This window comes from Monodelphis domestica, chromosome 8 (assembly GCF_027887165.1).
Source record: "Monodelphis domestica isolate mMonDom1 chromosome 8, mMonDom1.pri, whole genome shotgun sequence".
NCBI lineage: Eukaryota > Metazoa > Chordata > Mammalia > Didelphimorphia > Didelphidae > Monodelphis > Monodelphis domestica.
Window position 1 is genome coordinate 92099274 of NC_077234.1, and position 17956 is coordinate 92117229.

Here is a 17956-nt window from a genome sequence, read left to right on the forward strand (position 1 = left end):
CCTTTTTCTCATTTCTATGTACTTAAGGTACATATGATCAATATTAATTTTTATTCTACAATATTAGTTTAAATATATATACTTGTTGTTATTATTAATACGCACCCAAACAGCTTTAGACTATGGGAACCTGCCATTTATTGATAATTGTTGTGGGACTATGATTAATGTTTATGTCTGATTCTAGATATGAGATCAAACAAGGAGCACAGATATAACCTGGATAATGCCAAAAGAGCTCACAGGTCTAAAAATCAAAAGACCAATCCAGGTAGGATTAATGCATTTCTAAGCCAATACTAAGGACTTGAACCTAGTGTGAGACTCGGGGTTGCGACACTTGACAGACGTTAAGATGTAGGCCTTCCCTGTATCCACACTCTTCGTGAAAATACCTACAGACAAGTACCTAAGGTTGGCTACCATCCTGGCTCCATCCATCCCTGAGAACGAAGGTAAAATCAGACGAGGGAATGACACTTCCCTAGATATAAAATAAAAATCTGGTCCTCTTTTTTCTCTCCTATAGTATGGCAACTTCCTGTAGCCTGGGCTGCAAATGGGGAAGTAAAATATACTGCATTCTGTCCTACAGACTTGTGGGATTAGAAATTACTTAACTGGACCCTAATACAGAGGCCTGTGGAAAAAAAAAAAATTTTTTTTATTCTTGCTTTCTCAAATTTTGTATACATAGATTTTTTGATTTTGATACTGATTTTGAATTCTTTAATGTAAATATGCATATATAAAGGGTTATATTTTTTCCCTTAATTTTTTCCCCTTTTCTTCTTTTGATTTTGATTTTTGATTTTATTTTCATATTGTTTTGTTTTTCTTTTGAATTAACTCACACACCCCCACAACTGAAACTTGAATCCTCAGCTGGACTCAGTGTTTTTTCAACACTTTCTTCAGGGGGGATTGTATTTCATCAAATCCAAGATTTAAATTTTGTTCGAGATAAATCTTCAGAGAAGAAGCTTGCTAACTAACTGAATCCAGAGAATGAACTGTTTGCAGAAATATATCTAAACCTTTTCACTACAGGAAGATCCAGAATGAACCTTGGGGTGTGGTTGATTGAACATTCTCTGAATGTACACTCTTATGCCAAAGGGGACTGCCCCCTAATTGGCTTTTGTCAATGCGCCCAGCAAAACATTGGTTTGCTGTCTTCTCTCTCCTCTATTTCCCCATATTTACAACTATTATAATTTTCCTCTTAGTGGGTAGAAAAAATTTTTGTATACACTTATAGTTAGAAATTTTTGGGGTGCAGTATGCTTATGTTTAGTGATCAATTGGGGAGACTAGTCTCCCAATCATCATCAGGGGGGATTGTGAATTTTAAAAGTCTCCATCTTGGTCTAGCACCCAAAAATTGTGCACACCCACCTACACGGGCATGCGCTAGTCAATGACTAATCAGAAATAACAAACTGCCCACCTGGGCTGTCCTAAGCCAACCTAGAGCCAACCATTGGATTTGTGAGACACAGGAAGAGAGGTAGGGAAAAGCCTCTGAGATTGGCGGAACTTCCTGTGGAGAGAGCTAGGGGGAGTTGGTGTTAGGAGCTTGGAGAGAGAGGACGCCCGCAGACAGCTTTCCTTCAGATCGGTCACGTGAGTTAAGGACTGATTCTTCCACCTGGGCCTTTGGGCCTAAAACTCCCCCTGCCTTGGTCAGAGGTTGAGTAGCCTCTTTCCCTTTTCTCTTCTCTCCTTCTCTCCCTAACCTTTTCCCTACTCCCAGTGTGATTAAACCTTTATAAACCTCATTCTGACTTGAGTGTTTCATTTTAGGAATTTCATAAGTAAATTCCTTGGCGGCCATTGTTAAATATTATATAAATCTTGTAGCCACATTTGTAACCATTACTATATTATAACCTTCTCCCAGAAGCCTTAAATTTCCCCATTACACATGCCAATTTCTTCAAAAATTCATTTTCCCTGTAATTGCTTTTTAGCCATTTTATGAAGTCCCTCTGATAAGGAACTCAGATGTTTGCTTAATTTTAGACCTTCCCCCCACCCCCAGCCCATCTTTATTTTGGTTATTATTTTGTGTCTGTTCAACTTTCTAAAAAAAAAATTATACTGTTAATATCTTTACTTTTGTTGATTTAAAATTTCTTTTGTCAATTGCTTGTTTAATCACATAATAGAGGTGTTTTTATTACACACTCTGGCTCATTTATCCTATCTTCTTCTCTGGTATTGATTTGGGCCTTTGCTTTAACCTTTTGAAAATCCAGCTACCTGGACCACTGATTCAGGAATAACTGTCACATTAGTAATTTATTTCCTGTTAAGGTTTCATCAGTTTCATATTTTGTAGTAAAATTCAGTGTGTGCTACAGCCAGTATTCTCTGACCCACTTATGTAATGTAGAATTCCTTACATACAAATGAGAACTTGCTAAGCACTCTACAAGTCTTTGGCCTATTATTTCTTTATCCTGAATATATTTCCCAACATTTTTTTTGTGCCATTCTTCTCATGTTTATACTGAAGTTTATAGCAAAAATCAAGTTAAATGTTGAGTTGGGTCTAATAATCTTCATTCTCCACAACAAATGTGGCAGATGCAAAGCAAATTCTGAAAGTTAGTGGCATTTATAAGTGTCATGAAGCAAACTAAGGATGTAGAAGTTTGAAGTTATAAATGCAAATATCACCCAAACATCCCCTTCAGAAATAGAATTATTGTAATGAGAAAATTCCCTGCCTGTTTGTAAATATGGCTCAGGATGAACCTAATAAATCCAAAGAGGCCCTATAATGATGACATCTTTCCCTTGAATAAACTGCAATTTCTTAGCAAGGGAAGGATGTGTAAATAAATTTATGACAGCAAGTCAATAAAATACAATCTGATAAATAATGAAACAAATTTTTTTCTCAGCTAGAAATAATGATATTAGCTCAGTATGGTGGTGCATGTTTGTCATTTCTGCTGCTGGAAGGTGGAAGTTGGCAGATCTCTTGAGTTTGGGAATTTTGAGCTCCTGTCTGGTTAAGCCCTAAATCAAGCTGGAATATGTAGGACCCAGGCTGCTTAAGCAGGAATGAACTGCCCAATGGGAAAAAATTGAGCAGATTAAAGCTTCTGTGCTGGTCAATGTTGAGGTCAGATCAGTGAATGGCCACTGTCCTTCCAGTCAGAGTGAGATAGGGAGACCCAAACTCAAAAGTAAAAAAAGAAATAGTGATATTAATGTACTTCTTAAAATAATCAACAGTGCCATTGAAATGATGACATGTCTTTCTCAACATGACTCTTATTAGATAAGCAGTATCTCTTACAAACATATAACTTTTAAGAACAGTTAATTAAGTGTTGTTAGTTCAAACATATTAAAATTTTATAAATTATACAATTTCACATGAATCCTGAACTTTTTCCAAAAGTTTTTGTTTGCCTCTCATTACACTGGCTTGAAACTATGTTTTTTAAAAAATTGGCCTTTTCCACCTGAAATAAGGGTCACAAAGTAAAAATACCCTTTCCCTGTCACCTTTAATATAATATTACTACTCTTATAAATTGGTGCTTTCGTCATTGTATTTCTTTCAGCCATGGAGATCCCAAACCCATTCATGACTGCCTCTCATGTGCATTTTAGTTACAGAAAATCCCCTCAACATAACACTGTGAACACTTCAGTGGGTCATGTCCTTTTGGTTGGAAGGCTATCCTATTGGTTCCATGCTCTAGCTATGTGGTTGGTCCATCTTCTTTTTCAGTCATACTTTTTGATGACATTCTTTGTGTCATGTCTCCAGTGTAATTCCTTGTTTGTAATGTGATAGACAACCTATAAATGATGTTAAAGTGATTTGTAACCATTAATTCTTTCTAATCATTAAATAAGGCAAAGGTTAGTACAAATAAAGTACTATAATACACCAGTGTTTTATAGCGGCACAGGATACCCATGAATGGCTATATCTTGCATTAGATAGAGCCAAGATGGAAGACCAAGTGGTCCTGGTAAATTACTTACCTTTTAGAACTATGTTGCTTAAAGGCAATATGCTATTTGTTTTTGGACCAAATAATTTTGTAACTCCAGCTTTTAAAACCCTTGCGGTTTTAAGAACATACATAAAAAACAACAACACAATAAGATTTAGGAGCAGGAGAATCCTATTAGAATTCTATTTATATTATATTGTGTTAAGGGAAATAAAGCAATAGTCATATGAATTTTCAGCTTCTGGTTTTGGGACTGTTGCTATTTATAGAATATATATTTATCCTTGCTATGGGAAAAAATGATGGCTCTGGTATTATCATAATAGCATTTAACCCACAAACAAAACTCCAAGCCTCAGATTACAAAACAATAATATGCAAAGTTTCCAGTTTAGTTACCTTTGTACAGTATTTTATTTCTTGATTTATCCATGGCATTTGACTTCATATCTAATTTTTGCATATCAGTATTGCAGGAAAATGCTTGAAGATACTTTAAGAATTATTTGGTTTAATTCTAAAAATATATCATAGTTATGTTTCAGTGCATCTAGAAATCTGCTGCTTTAAAATCTACTTCTGATAAAGACTAAAGATTTTTCACCTATTGAAAAAAATAAAAACTTTTGAGGAAAAAAAAATCTTTATAAGGATTAATCCTTGTTCAACAATCTCTTTATTTTATACATTTACAAAGGTCTGTCAGCCAAAAAAAATATTTTTGACATATCCATTTTGTTAATAATAGTTTCTTGGAATATATGTTAAAGGAAGAGTGAGATTGAGAGGAGGAAGAAGCCTCTTGGGCCAGGGATTGCCCATGTACAATAGTATTTATTATTATTCAACTTGAGTGGTGTGTGTGATTTAAAATATTAGTATGGCTTAAAAATATTGTGTGATTAAAATATTACCTAATGAATATTTGAATGCTATTTACTGCCCATATTATATCTTTTTCTTTCAATTTATCATTTTGAAATAATATTTTTAAATTATCCTAATACACCAGACTTAATAGAATGAAAACAAAACAGAAACAATCCACACCTTTTTAGTAGTTTGTGTTCAGAGATTCTACTTATAATGAAGAGCTTACTGTCCCTTAAAATAATAGTTTCAAGTAAAGTTTTTGAACCAAATTGCCTCGTCTCTCATAAGAAATCAGTTAAGGACTATCACATGAATTTGAGACTGCAGTCTTTGTCTATGTGATTGACACTAATGTTGTTGGCCTATCTTATTTCCTTCTGCTAACAACCATGTGACTTGGTTATGACTGCCAAAGAATAGTTTTCTATTTCTCTGTTATTCCAAGTTGATAGCAACCTTCTGATAAAACAATGAGTAGAAAAACCTCTTGGAGAAAAGTAGGATGGAAAAGCAGTACAACTAAAATTTCCCTAAAACTTTGGAAATAAGTTTACATTTTTATCACATTTTAAAATTATTCATGCTTCACAATATCCCTTTGAGATAATGCAGAGGACTTTAATTACTAGTAGTTTTTTTTTAATTGAACTGTTTGAGTTCTTTATCATATTTTATGCAAGGATTTGGACTCTACCAAATGACTTTTATTTGGCCATTATAGTTATTTGGGGTGTTTGGAGCCATGGAATTTACATGGTAAATATTAGTGAATGCTAATTCAATTCTTAGGGGTCTAATTGGAAGTTTCCTGGGTAGTTTGTAAAGAGAAATATTGTTAGTTAACAGTATGGGCCACATTTTAAAATTATAATGTCCTTGAACCTGAATTCTGCCATATTTTGTCCTTTTCCACCCCTGAACTGTTTCACTGAATGACCCAAACATCTGAAAATCAAAATGCAAAATACTAAGAAACATTTGTATCTATATTGAGTACACATGGGTTAGTTAATCTCATTTAGTTTGACACTTTCCAGCTGTGCTATCTGAAGCACTCTGGTTATTTTTAACACTGTCATTTAAAAACAAACAACCAATCTATTAGGCAAGAAAAACAAAACAAAACTATTAGACTTTAAGGGGAAAAAACCTATTAGACATGAAGAAAAGAAAAATTATCATAAGCTTATAGGAATTGCTTAGACAAGACCTTTTAAATCATTTAATTCAAAGTCCTCATTTATTATGGAATAGAGAGGTAAAATGTCTTCTTCCTTATATTTTTTGAGACAGAGACTGAGAGAGTGGGAGTAGGAGGGAGGAAGGGAAAGGAGGGAACGTGAAGTTAGTTCCCCCATAAGAATATAGACTCCTTGAGGACAGAGAAAGCAGTGCTGATTGGTTGGTTAATTTCTTAGACTTTATCTGTAGATAAATCACATTCTACAAATCCTGAGGCTTTTACTTATTACCAGCCTCCTACTATTTGTTTGAAATGTATTACCATTAAGTGTTTAACCTGGCTATCTTAGCATCTAAAACAATTCATCCATCTTATTTCTCCTTATTGATGATGAAAAGGTGATTAGGTTTCCATGACTGCCCTGGGGTGTGATAAACCTTGTGTTTTGTTAATGTGTTGATAGGATACTTTATAAATCTGTTTTGGTTTTCACGTTATAATTAGAAAAATGTATGTGAAGACTAATTCTTTTAAACATGTGTTTACCATTGAATTTTACTTCATTATGTTAGAAAGAATCTGAAATACACCTTGACAACTCTTTCCTTGAAGGCTTTCTGCTTGGTATGGCTTGTCTGGAGGAGATAAGTATTAGTTTAAGTATTGCCCTTGTCCTTTAGTTGGATTTAACCTCCAAATTCAAGCTCATTGCTTTCCCAAATTCTCTATTAGTCCAAGGGCATTACTAACCTTCTAGAGACCCAGGCTCATAAATTAGGTGTCATTTTCTGTTCTTCACAATCTGCCTATCTCCTGTGTAAATAGGGGATAATAATAGCACCTACCTTCCAGAGCTGTTATGAGGATCCAGTGAGATATGTTGGTAAAGCACTTGGCACAGTGCCTGGCACATAGTAATTTAATAAACACTTGTTTTCTTCATTCCTTTTTCCATTCCCTTCGTTCCTTCATTCCTTCCTTCATTCCTTCCTTCTCTCCCTCTTCCCATTTCTAGTCATCTTTTGGATTATATTCTTGTACAATACCTGCTTGATTACTCTCTCTCTTTATTACTCTCTCATTAACTATTTAGCTCTTTAGTGCTCACTATAAAAATCTGCAACTGTTCTGCAATTTATAGTTTTAAAGAGTTGCCTCAGGGCACTGAGAGTTTGTGACTTGCTTTGAACAAATGTTTTATGGGTCAGAGATGGAGTTGAATTATCCAAGATCTTCTAGACTCTAAAGCCAGCACTATCTACTATGCAGTACTGCCTCTAACTCTTCAAAATATTCAGATACCACAGAGGCATTAATGAGAATTAGTAGGCAGAATGATGTTAAAAATCTTAATAGATGATAACTTTTTCTTCCTAGCTTAAACTGTGCAGTTATTAACAATGGAATAATAGCTGGCTATGGCTAATGTGCCTTCAAAATGATATATTTATAGCTTTAAAGCGAAATTTCTTTTAATCTAAGGAACCCTGCTATTCCTGTAAAAATGTTTAGATGCAATATTTTTTCCTTCTAAATGTTATCATTTATCCATAAATATATTCAAGCCAGAAAGGTCTTTGTTTATGAATTTAGGAATGTTGCTTAAGAGGGACTAATGGCACTAAATGTCATCTCTTGCTGTCCCTACCAATTCCCCAAAGCCTTCCTTCTCTCCACTATTAAGAGGATCTGCTACTTACCCCTCCTACTACTTGCTTTTCTCCATCTGCTTCTGCTGCTAATGTGATCCTTGTCCAATATGTCTACTATAAAGAATCTCCTCCTTCCACCCCCTTCCTTTTTTCTTTTTCTTTTAGCTTCCTATACAATTGTTCATCTATCTCCTTGTTCTGATCGCCTCTGATTAAGCACTTAAATTCAATATAGGACCCAATAAAGAAATTGCTTTTTGTTTTTTATTCATAATAACTCACATTTATAAAGAGCTCTAAGTTTTATAGAACTCTTTCCTTTCAACAACCCTGTGATTTAAGTAATATAAGTATTATTCCTGTTTTACAGATGGGGAAAGTGAGTCTCTGGGGAATTAACTGACTTGACTATGATCACACCAGTAAATGGTAAGTAAAGTGATATTCAAGCCCAGGGCTCTGGACTTAAGTAATCTGCCCTTTCTTACAAGTTATTGCAACTTTTCCTGCTATTTTTCCTGACAAATATGCAACACTTCAGGTGTGTTATAGGTTAAACAAACATTTGTGGGCTAACCTGGCAATCCAACTTCTTTTTCTGTATGACATATATTTTCTCTATACTAGATGACCAACAAATTTGAAAGTTAATGATTGCCTGAATATGATGCAGCAATATATGTCTAATCTTCTAAAAATGTTTGCCTTATCATAAAGAAATAATGTCCCTGTGTGTCTTAGATTAATTTTAAATACCACTTTTTTAAGTGAAGTCAACATCCACCATTAGCATCTCTTCAGAACCCATCTTGTACAGCACAGTCTGAACTTGTCAAGGAAAAGGATCTTTTAGCCAAGTAGGAAAACTGTTGGATCTGTGAAAGTGAATGAGGATCTGAATAATAGTTATCACTAAAGGAAGGCTGTCTTCAAATTAATTCAAGCCATTCAGCATTTATTGATCCACCTGCTAGGTTGCTTTGTTGTTTTTCAGTTGTGCATGACTGTGGCTCCTTTTGAGGTTTTCTTTGCAAAGATATTGGGAGACATTTGTCATTTCTTTCTCCAGCTCATTCTTCTGATAAGGAAACTGAGGCAGACAGGGTTAAGTAACTTGCTCAGGGTCCCAAAACTATTAAGTATCTGCAGTCAGATTTGAATTCAAGAAGATGAGTCTTCCTGACTCCAGACCTGTTACTGCACTACTTAGCTGCCCCATTCATTACTTTGGAATAGATGCAATAATAAACAAATAAAATGTACCCTAGCTCCTTATATTTTCCTTATAAATCAGATTCAGGTGACTAAATGAATAAAATGCTTGACCTAGAGTCAGAAGATGACTTGAGTTCATTGTGATCTTGGACAAGTCACTTAACCTTTCTCTCTCTCTCTGTTTTTTCCTCTGTAAAATGGAGGAGATAATAGCACCCACCTTCCAGGGTTGTTGTAGGGATCAAATGAAACAATATTGATGAAGTAATTTGTAAACCTTAAAGCAGTAGGTATATGCTAGCTTTTATTTGACACAATTACAATTAAGTCCTTTCATATGAGAGCTATGTTTTTGTTGTGATTGTTAAATACTTTGATGACAGTATCAAAGGACAGAGAAAAAGAAAAAAGTTTCAGGTTTCAGAGTGAAATATTCAGTCATGTTATTTATTTAGCTCATATTATTGGTTATATTAAAGTTCTACTAAATTAAAGCCTATGCTAAGCTTACTCTCATCCCAGTATGGGTTTTTCAGAGTTAGTGAGTAGAGTGAGAAGAAGCCTGAGCAAGCCCTCAAAGTCTTATGAGGAGGCACAGTAATAGGAAATGCATCTGCTATGGGAAGATTAGCCCTGGTCAAAAATTTGTATCTGAGAAAGTGCTGAAAAGAACTGATACAACCTTTATCATACTATTTTCCACCTCAGGGGGAGGAACGGAGAGAATCTGAATTTTAAAATGTTAGAAAAAAATTGTCCAAAATTATTTCTACATGTAATTAAAAAATTTTTTAAGAAAGAGAAAGAAAAAGCTTTGCAAGGGGGCAACTAGGTGACTCAGTAGAGAAGCCTGGAAACAGAATAACTAAGTTGGGTTCATATTTGGCCTCAGATACTTCCTAGCTATGTGACCTTGGTCAAGTCACTTAACTCCATTTGCCTAGCTTTCTGATCTTTTGCTTTGGAACCAGCACTTCATATCAATTCTAAGACAGAAGGTATGGGTTTTTTAAAAGAAAAAGAAGTAATTATAGGGCTATGAAAAGGGGGGTAGGGTAGTAGAATTGCTTTAAATGCTTATTGATACTAAGTGATTTGTTTATGGAATAAACCACCAAGAGCCTTGTTACAATTTAGTAAGCTTATTTGGTATGTTCTATGAGACAGACAGACAGACTCTGGCCTGATTCAAACTAGGCAGGGCTTCAGAGGCCACAGCAGGGGGGGGGGGGGGGGCGCGGGTGGCGGGCGGCGGTACAGAGGTTAATTTAACAAGGCCTCTAGCCACTAGGCCTCCTCCAAGTCAAGGGGCCTCTCCAGAGGACAAGAAAAGGGAGTCAGCCTTTTTTACCCAACCACTTTTCATTCCAAAGGAAAGGAGTCTGATGTCTCAAGCCTGAACTCACTCCTCCAAGGCCAAGTTCAAAGGGGAAGAACTCAACTCCTCACAGGAAGTTATCACCATATTTAAAGAAGGTTCTCATTACTCCCTGTGCCTTTGGTCCACTTTTATGTGGGCAGTCAGTTGTTTTTGATTTGTCACTTGCTAGCACACACAGGTCACAGACACACCCACCCTTAAGGATTAAATAGGGGTGTCTACATTCCTGGTACCTAAAATCTAAAGAATAAATAAGGGAGAGTTTATCCCTTCTTCAGTTATGAGGTTCTATATCCTATAGCTAAACCACTTATTTCAAAAATAAATAAATAAACAATAAATGGATAGATAGATAAGAAAAAACCCTCCAACCCAGGAGTAAATAAACTAAGAGGTTTATTTAGATTATGCTTTCATCTGTAGAGCAACATCAAGTATCATAACAGTTTATTGGGGACCCCTGGGAAGCCCCCCTGGTTTCCCTCTCCCTTATGAAGCAGCTTCTGCCAAAATTAAATGTCAGAGGAAAGTGACTGAAGTCTTTTTTTTTTTTAATTTATATATGTATGTATGTATGTATGTTTAAACTTCTGGAGAGTCCAACAACTTAAGAACTCACATGCTTGGACCCTATATTTAGGTACCCATGGTGACTGGGTTAGCCTTTGATTCCATGACTCAGCTAAAACTGTTTATGGGATTAGCACTGCTATTTCCTGCTAGCAGTATTGATTTCAGTTTTATGCTGTGGTGGTTTGACTTAAGTCCTTTTCTGAATAAAGAAGCCATTTGGCCACCTCTTTTTATTTTTCCCCAAATGCTGTTGAATTCTGAAGTATCCTCACCAAATATCACATGTTTGGTTGATTGTTTTAAGTGAAAAGTAGCAATGAGCTCATTTCAAAGAGTGAATAACTCTAGTCCAACACAGAAAATGGACAGATAGCTCTTTGAGCATTCGATGTTTTTAAGGCTAACAATTAGAAAAGGCCTGTTTTGAGTACTGATCTTTCTCATTATGAGATGCAGATGACATGATGCATGTTTTCAAACCCTAAAGCAGGGGTCCCCAAACTTTTTGCATAGGGGACCAGTTCACTGTCCCTCAGACCATTGGAGGACCGAACTATAAAAAAAACTATGAACAAATCTGTATACTGTTGTCTGGGATAGCGGAGGCTGCAGCGTTGGGCCTGTCACACCTTGCACAGGCCCATCACCGCCACCACTATACACAGTGTGGAATCCCCTCCCCCAGATCGCTGCTCACCATGCTGACATCTTCCATTGTACAGCAACATAATCCTTTGCAAGGCGCCTCGTTCTCGTGCAGTTACTCTCAGAACAAGGTGCCACACAAAGGATTATGTCACTGGAAGTAGTACTGCATGTGAGCGACACCGTGTTTTGCAGCACTGCCACATACAGGGATCCTCTCACTGACCACCAATGAAAGAGGTGCCCCTTCTGAAAGTGCAGTGGGGGCTGGATAAATGGCCTCAGGGGGCTGCATGTGGCCCACGGGCCGAAGTTTGGGGACCCTTGCCCTAAAGCAATACCTAAAGTAAGTTGTTAAATTAGGTTCATTTGGTGTCATAGCTGGCATGCTAGCTTTGAAAATAGGATGATGGAGATACCTGTGATGTGTCTTGTAATCTCTCAAGACAGTGTAGAAATTGTGTCCTGTTGCAAGACTCTTAACAACACTCTAGGGTTCACTTTCCTATTTTGTAAAATGGGAATTAGACTCCGTAACCTTTGAGGTCCTTTCCAGCTCAGAATCTATTATCTCATGTTGAGGATGTACATTCTGTTAGCAAGGATTTGTTAAATGCCTACTCTGAGCTTGCTGATTAGTATAGATGGATTAAAGGAAATGGTAAATTGAGATTTCCCTATGATACAGTGTTTCTCCATGGCTGATTTAAGGATAGTCTTTTGGCCCTGTGATTATAAGCAGAGGGAAGAATACAGTTTGGAAAACCCAGAAAGTTCAGGCAAAAAGGTGATTTCCTCCAGAACATTCTAATTTTGTGGGGTAACAAATCTCTTGAAAGAATTCTTTTTTCTTCCCAGGCTTTCAGGTTTCTTCCATTGAGGAGCAAGCACAGATGAACCTTGCACACATTTGCTTTCTAGATTATGTAGTAGGTGGTAGTGATTATCCTGCATTTGACCCTTATTTTTACCCTCTTAGGTCATGTAGCTATAAAGTTAGACACAACTTTATAGCTAGAAGACTAAACTAAACAGTGAGTAGATTAGGGAAAGAATATTTTATTGTGAGTTAGGAAACTTGGATATGAGTCCCAGCTTTGCTGCCAACCAGCTACCAGGCCGGTTGTAACAAGGTAATTCATTTTAATCTCTCTGTGCTTTGGTTTATTTGTCTACAAAGTGTATGAGATGACCTCCAGTGCCCATTCCAGTTAGAAAATCTTCTGGTTTTATTAGACGAAACATACCACATGGCATGGAATATGACTACACTATAATGTAATGGCCTTCTTATACAAAGAATGCATTATATGTGTCTTGCTCCCCACCTCCATCCCATGATAGGCTGTGTTCACTGGTTCATGCCTCTATACATTTTCAAGTTTATTTGTGACCTAGGACAGCTAGTTAACTGGTTTAGATGGGGTTTCTTGGCCTTACTAGAACCATGCTTAAATTAACCCTTTCCAAAACATGCCTTTAATATATTTTTGACTTATCTGTGTTTCTTACCTCATCTATTTTTGCTAGTTTTTTACTTGAAAGGGAAAATCCTCACTTTAGAGCTAGAAGGAACTTCAGAAGTCAACTAAATCTATCTACTCTTTCATTTATAGATGAGGAAACAGATCCAGAGAAAAAGAGACTTACCCAAGGACATATAGGCAGTACTATATAGGAGAATCGGGAATCATACCCAGATCGTTTGAGTTCAAACGTAGTGCTTTTTCAGTTGAACTGCTATGACTGTAACCAGAATAGACAGTAGCTGGCATGTGTGCAATTGCTTAGAAATGACAGGTGGTAATGCCCTCTATTGCACATTCTGATGTGTTAGAAATTTATGGGTATACTACTGTGTAATTGGGATTTGCTCCCCAGGACTCTAAATCCCAACTTCCCATGTTCCTTATCACATTATGTACTAATGTAGGGAAGATACAAGTTTTATGTAGCTCCACCCTCATGCTCTCTTTTCCCCTGATCGAGGCTGGGAAAGCAGGTTTTACTCAGGCTTTTGCTTTTGTCCTTTTATTTTTTCTGCTTCAAGTGATTATTAATAAATTTTATAAAATATAATACTTGGAGTTATTGGATATTAATTTTAATCTTATACTACAGATTGAAGATGGTTGGGAAGCTATGCTCTTCGTTCATTAACCAGAGATACGAGAGAACACAGACTTGAACAAAACACAAGAAAACAGAGCTGATTTATAGATTAAAATTAAGGGTTTTATTTTGTTTAGACATTAAACCACCTATACATATACTTCTACAGTTTAGGACTTTTATAGATGCTTCTTGGGCTAATGGTTTGGTTAACTTTAAAGAACTGTAGTAGTCGGTCAGTCTTTTTTGAAGTCTTTCTGATTGCCTGAAATGAAGAAAATTACTAATGACTATTATAGTAAGTATTTGCATTGAGCTTTGGGGGATAATTTGCTACAGCAGATTTTTACCACAATTTATATTTGTCTGCTTAGAAGCAGCCTAACACAACAGGTAAAGAAGACAGGAAGACCTGCATTTAAATCCTGCCTCTTCCAAATAGTAACCATAGGCAGGTCATTTGGCCTCTTAAATCCCAGTGCAGCTCTCTAAAACTGGGAGTTAGAATGAGTTGCCAAAGGGATCTTCAGTGATGAAGGTAGTGTATTGTTTTTATTGTTTAGTTGTGTCTGACTCTTTGTGACCCCACTGGGATTTTCTTGGTAAAAATAATTGGAGTGGTTTGCCATTGTCTTCACTAGTTCATTTTATAGGTCAGGAAACTGAGACAGGGAAAGTAAAGTGACTTGCTGAGGGTCACACAGCCAGTAAGTGTCTAAGGCTGGATTTGAACTCAGGAAGATGAATCTTTCTGACTCCAGGCCCAGCACTCTATCCACTGTGTCACCCAGCTGCTCTTGGTCACATAGCTGCCCAAGATAATGTATTAGAAGTTTCTATTGCAAGAATTCTCTAACTGAAGAAATCACAGTTCTGGCCAAACTTCTGGCTAAATTGCAACATCTCTTTCCAGTCCAATGTAGTGTAGGTACTTTAATGTACCAGATTCATTTGTTTTTTTGTTGTTTTTTTCCCAAAGATAGAAATTATTGTCAATATGGCATAGCTAATTACTTTGGTACTCTAATATATCTTTGGACTCATCAGTGTGCTATTCTAACTATGAAGATGACTGGCTTACTCTTCATGACATTATCTTTTGTAATTTATGACCATGTTCTTCCTTAAATTTTCTACTGAGAACCTTCCTCTAGTTCTTTGGGCCTGGCGAGGATACTAATGGATCACTTGGGCTGGACTTCTGTCATTCATACCAAGTGACCAGCCCATCTTAATCATACATTTCTTTGATGGCATCCTTTACACTGCTTCTGTTGTGTAATTTCTTATTTGTAACAAGGCTGTGTTGCAGCCTGCCCAGCTCATCACCTACTGATTTCCTGGCTGGTTAAATTTCCAACTAAATCCCTTTTTTTTTTTTTTAAACCTTTACCTTCTGTCTTAGATTCACTACTGTATATTGATTCTAAGGCAGAAGAGCATTGAGGGCTGCTAGGCAATGGGGGTTAAGTGACTTGCCCAGGGTCACACAGCTGGGAAGTGTCAGAGACCAGATTTGAATTTAGGATCTCCCATTTCTAGGCCTGGCTCTCAATCCACTGAATTACCCAGCTGTCTCCTAAAACCTCATCTTTTGTAACAAGCCTTTCCCACCCACCCCCCTCTTAATTCTAATGCCTTAACTCTTTTAATTACTACCTACTTATCCTGGATGTTTTGTATATATTTGTTTACATGTTGTCTTCCCCATTAGATCACAAGCCCTCTGAAGGCAAGGACTACCCTCTGCCTCTTTGCATTCCTAGTACTAAGTACAATACCTGGCACATAGTAGATACTTACTAAATATTTTGGTTGATTCTGTGGTTTAGGACAAGGATGTTAGAATTCACATGTAGTAGCTGCCCAGTTTTTGATGGTGAAAATAGTTTGTTATAAAGTTTTCCATCTATTTTGTTGTCTTTCCAGTTTAATCCTTAAATACCATCAGGATGAGGTGAATCTCTCATCAAACCTTTTGGTAAACTGGATTTCCCCATTGACTTTAAGCTATTTTACAAAATGATGTTGCTTATCTTCCACAGCCCTCTTTAATGTAGTTTCATAAATGAGTTTATATACTAAATTGATATTGCACTTGGGAGGCTTTCCTCTTAGCAGGTGGGTCAAGTGTATGCTGACTAAGATAATTTCTAGCCTCTTTCCTCAGTGTAATTGACTTATGATGATTAAAATAATGAACTTTTGAAACATGATCAATGTTGATGTCTTTTATTCTCTCCGTTTCTGATTTCTCAGTATCATTTATGTAGTTTAGATTGAAATTGTTTTAGTTCTGTGTCTTATTTTTCCCTCATTTACTTTTTTGCAGTGTTGTATTGATTTTGACCTTTGCTACTAAACGAATACTCTTACTCTACACTGACAACTGAGGAATAATTCATACATTTGTAATGGTTTCCGACTTATTAAAATAAGATCAGTTTCATTTTGAAATATTATTTGGTCTTGCCCTGTCCTTTGTCCTTTGGCTTTTTTCTAAAAAAAAAAAAAATCTTCAGAACTGTGGCGTCAAACTCAAGTGAAAATGGTACTACTAAGTAGCCAGTTATAAGGATATCTGGAAGGCATATTGACCTAGAAAACCACATGCCTGCATTATGTATGTTCTACAGTATTTTTATTTATTTTGTTAAATGTTTCCCATTTTCATTTTTATCTGACTCCCACTGTATGGAGCCATATTTGGCACCTCTGATATAGAAGCTTAAGACTTTGATGTAGTCCACAAGTCTTTGGCATCTGTTCCTACTTATGCTTGAACCTATTTCCCAATATATTTTCATGATCCTCACCTATGCTTATTTTTTCATTGTAATTACATATAGTATTTGTTTTTCTAATGCTAGTGAACAGGCTACCTGTCTGGCAATTTCTAAGCTATGATTTCCCAGAGACCTTGCAAAATTGGATGTATTGGGCATTCCACAACCTTGCTGGAATGGAAGCCCCTAATATTCTTATCCTGTTCCTACCTCTTCTCTTCAGGATATCTGACAAATGTTCACCTAGCTAGTGAGAGACAATACCCCTCCCTAAGCAGCCCATCTGCTTTTTGGGTAGCTGTAATTATTATGAAACTTTTCATTCATCAAGCCAAAATCTCCGTCCTTGTAACTTCCACTTTTCTTAGTTCTTCTGCTACTGCCACAATTTTTGTGGATTTTTGTATCATGCCCTTACAACGTGTATCAGCAACAGACTGTATCCAAGAATTTACTTAGTATCTGAAGTTATAGTTTATTTTGCCAGGTGATTTGATGGCAGCTAAGTGCTCCCTTACTATTTCTTACTTACCTAGTAGCCACTTTTGGGTCCATCCTTTCCAGGGCAAAGTTTAATTTCTTTGGCAAAGAAAAAGGGAGCGAAGTAGAATTGAATAGTGAGTCTTTTCTCCACTAGATCCTCTACCCTGAGTGTTAACCCTGTTGTACCACCATTTTCTTGTCAGTACCCTCACCTCCATTTCAATTCTCGTGTGTGTGTGTGCTTGACACACTCTTATTTCTTCTCTTCCTTTTTATTTTGCATCATTATTACTACCTACCCGCACTGCACTCCCCAGCTTCTCCCTCCTCAAATAAAAATCCTGCCTAGTAACAAGCAAGTATAATAAAATAATTCACATTAATTGGAAAAATGTGTCTTCATTTTGCCTTTCTAGTTCTCACCTCTATGCTAAGAAGTGTGTGCTTCATCATTATCCCAATAGAATCAAGATCATTCATTTCAATGATCAGAGTTCATCAGTTTCTCAAAGTTTTCCTTTACATCATGGAAGTTATTGAGTAAATTTTGCTACTGGTTCTCTTCAGTTCATTTTGTGTTCATTCATACAAGCCTTTCCAGGTTTTTTTTTTTCCTAAGTCCATCACCTTCATTTTTTTTTTAAACCCTTACCTTCCAAGTGGAATTACTACTGTATATTGGTTCCAAGATAGAAGAGTGGTAAGGTCTAGGCAAAGGGGGTTAAGTGACTTGACCAGGGTCACACAGCTAGGAAGGGTCTGAGGCCAAAATTGAACCCAGGACCTCCCATTTCTGGGTCTGACTCTATCCACTGAGCCATCTAGCTGCCCCCACCTTCTTCATTTCTAATGACAGAAGAGTAATATCCATTATATCTTCCCAAGATGAATATGTATTACTCCTCTTCCCATATTTTATGGTCCAATCAACTACCTGCTACCCCCTACATACATATAGCATTCTGTCTTTGCAAAAGTTATTCCCTGTACTTGGAATGCTTTCCCTCCATGCCTATTTATTTATTTTTAACCCTTACCCTCTATCTTAGGATCAGTATTAAGTATCA

The 17956-nt window shown here is 36.5% G+C and overlaps 1 protein-coding gene across 4 annotated transcripts in view; it reads left to right on the forward strand.

Annotated features, from left to right (window-relative positions):
* The window catches only part of TRAK2 (trafficking kinesin protein 2), an 82883-nt gene that overhangs the window by 13276 nt on the left and 51651 nt on the right, over positions 1–17956 (forward strand). For all 4 annotated transcript variants that reach the window (XM_007501612.3, XM_056807171.1, XM_003341841.4 and 1 more), the window contains exon 2: positions 8065–8123. The gene's annotated coding sequence lies outside the window, so the exon portion shown is untranslated. The remainder of the gene's footprint in view (positions 1–8064; positions 8124–17956) is intronic.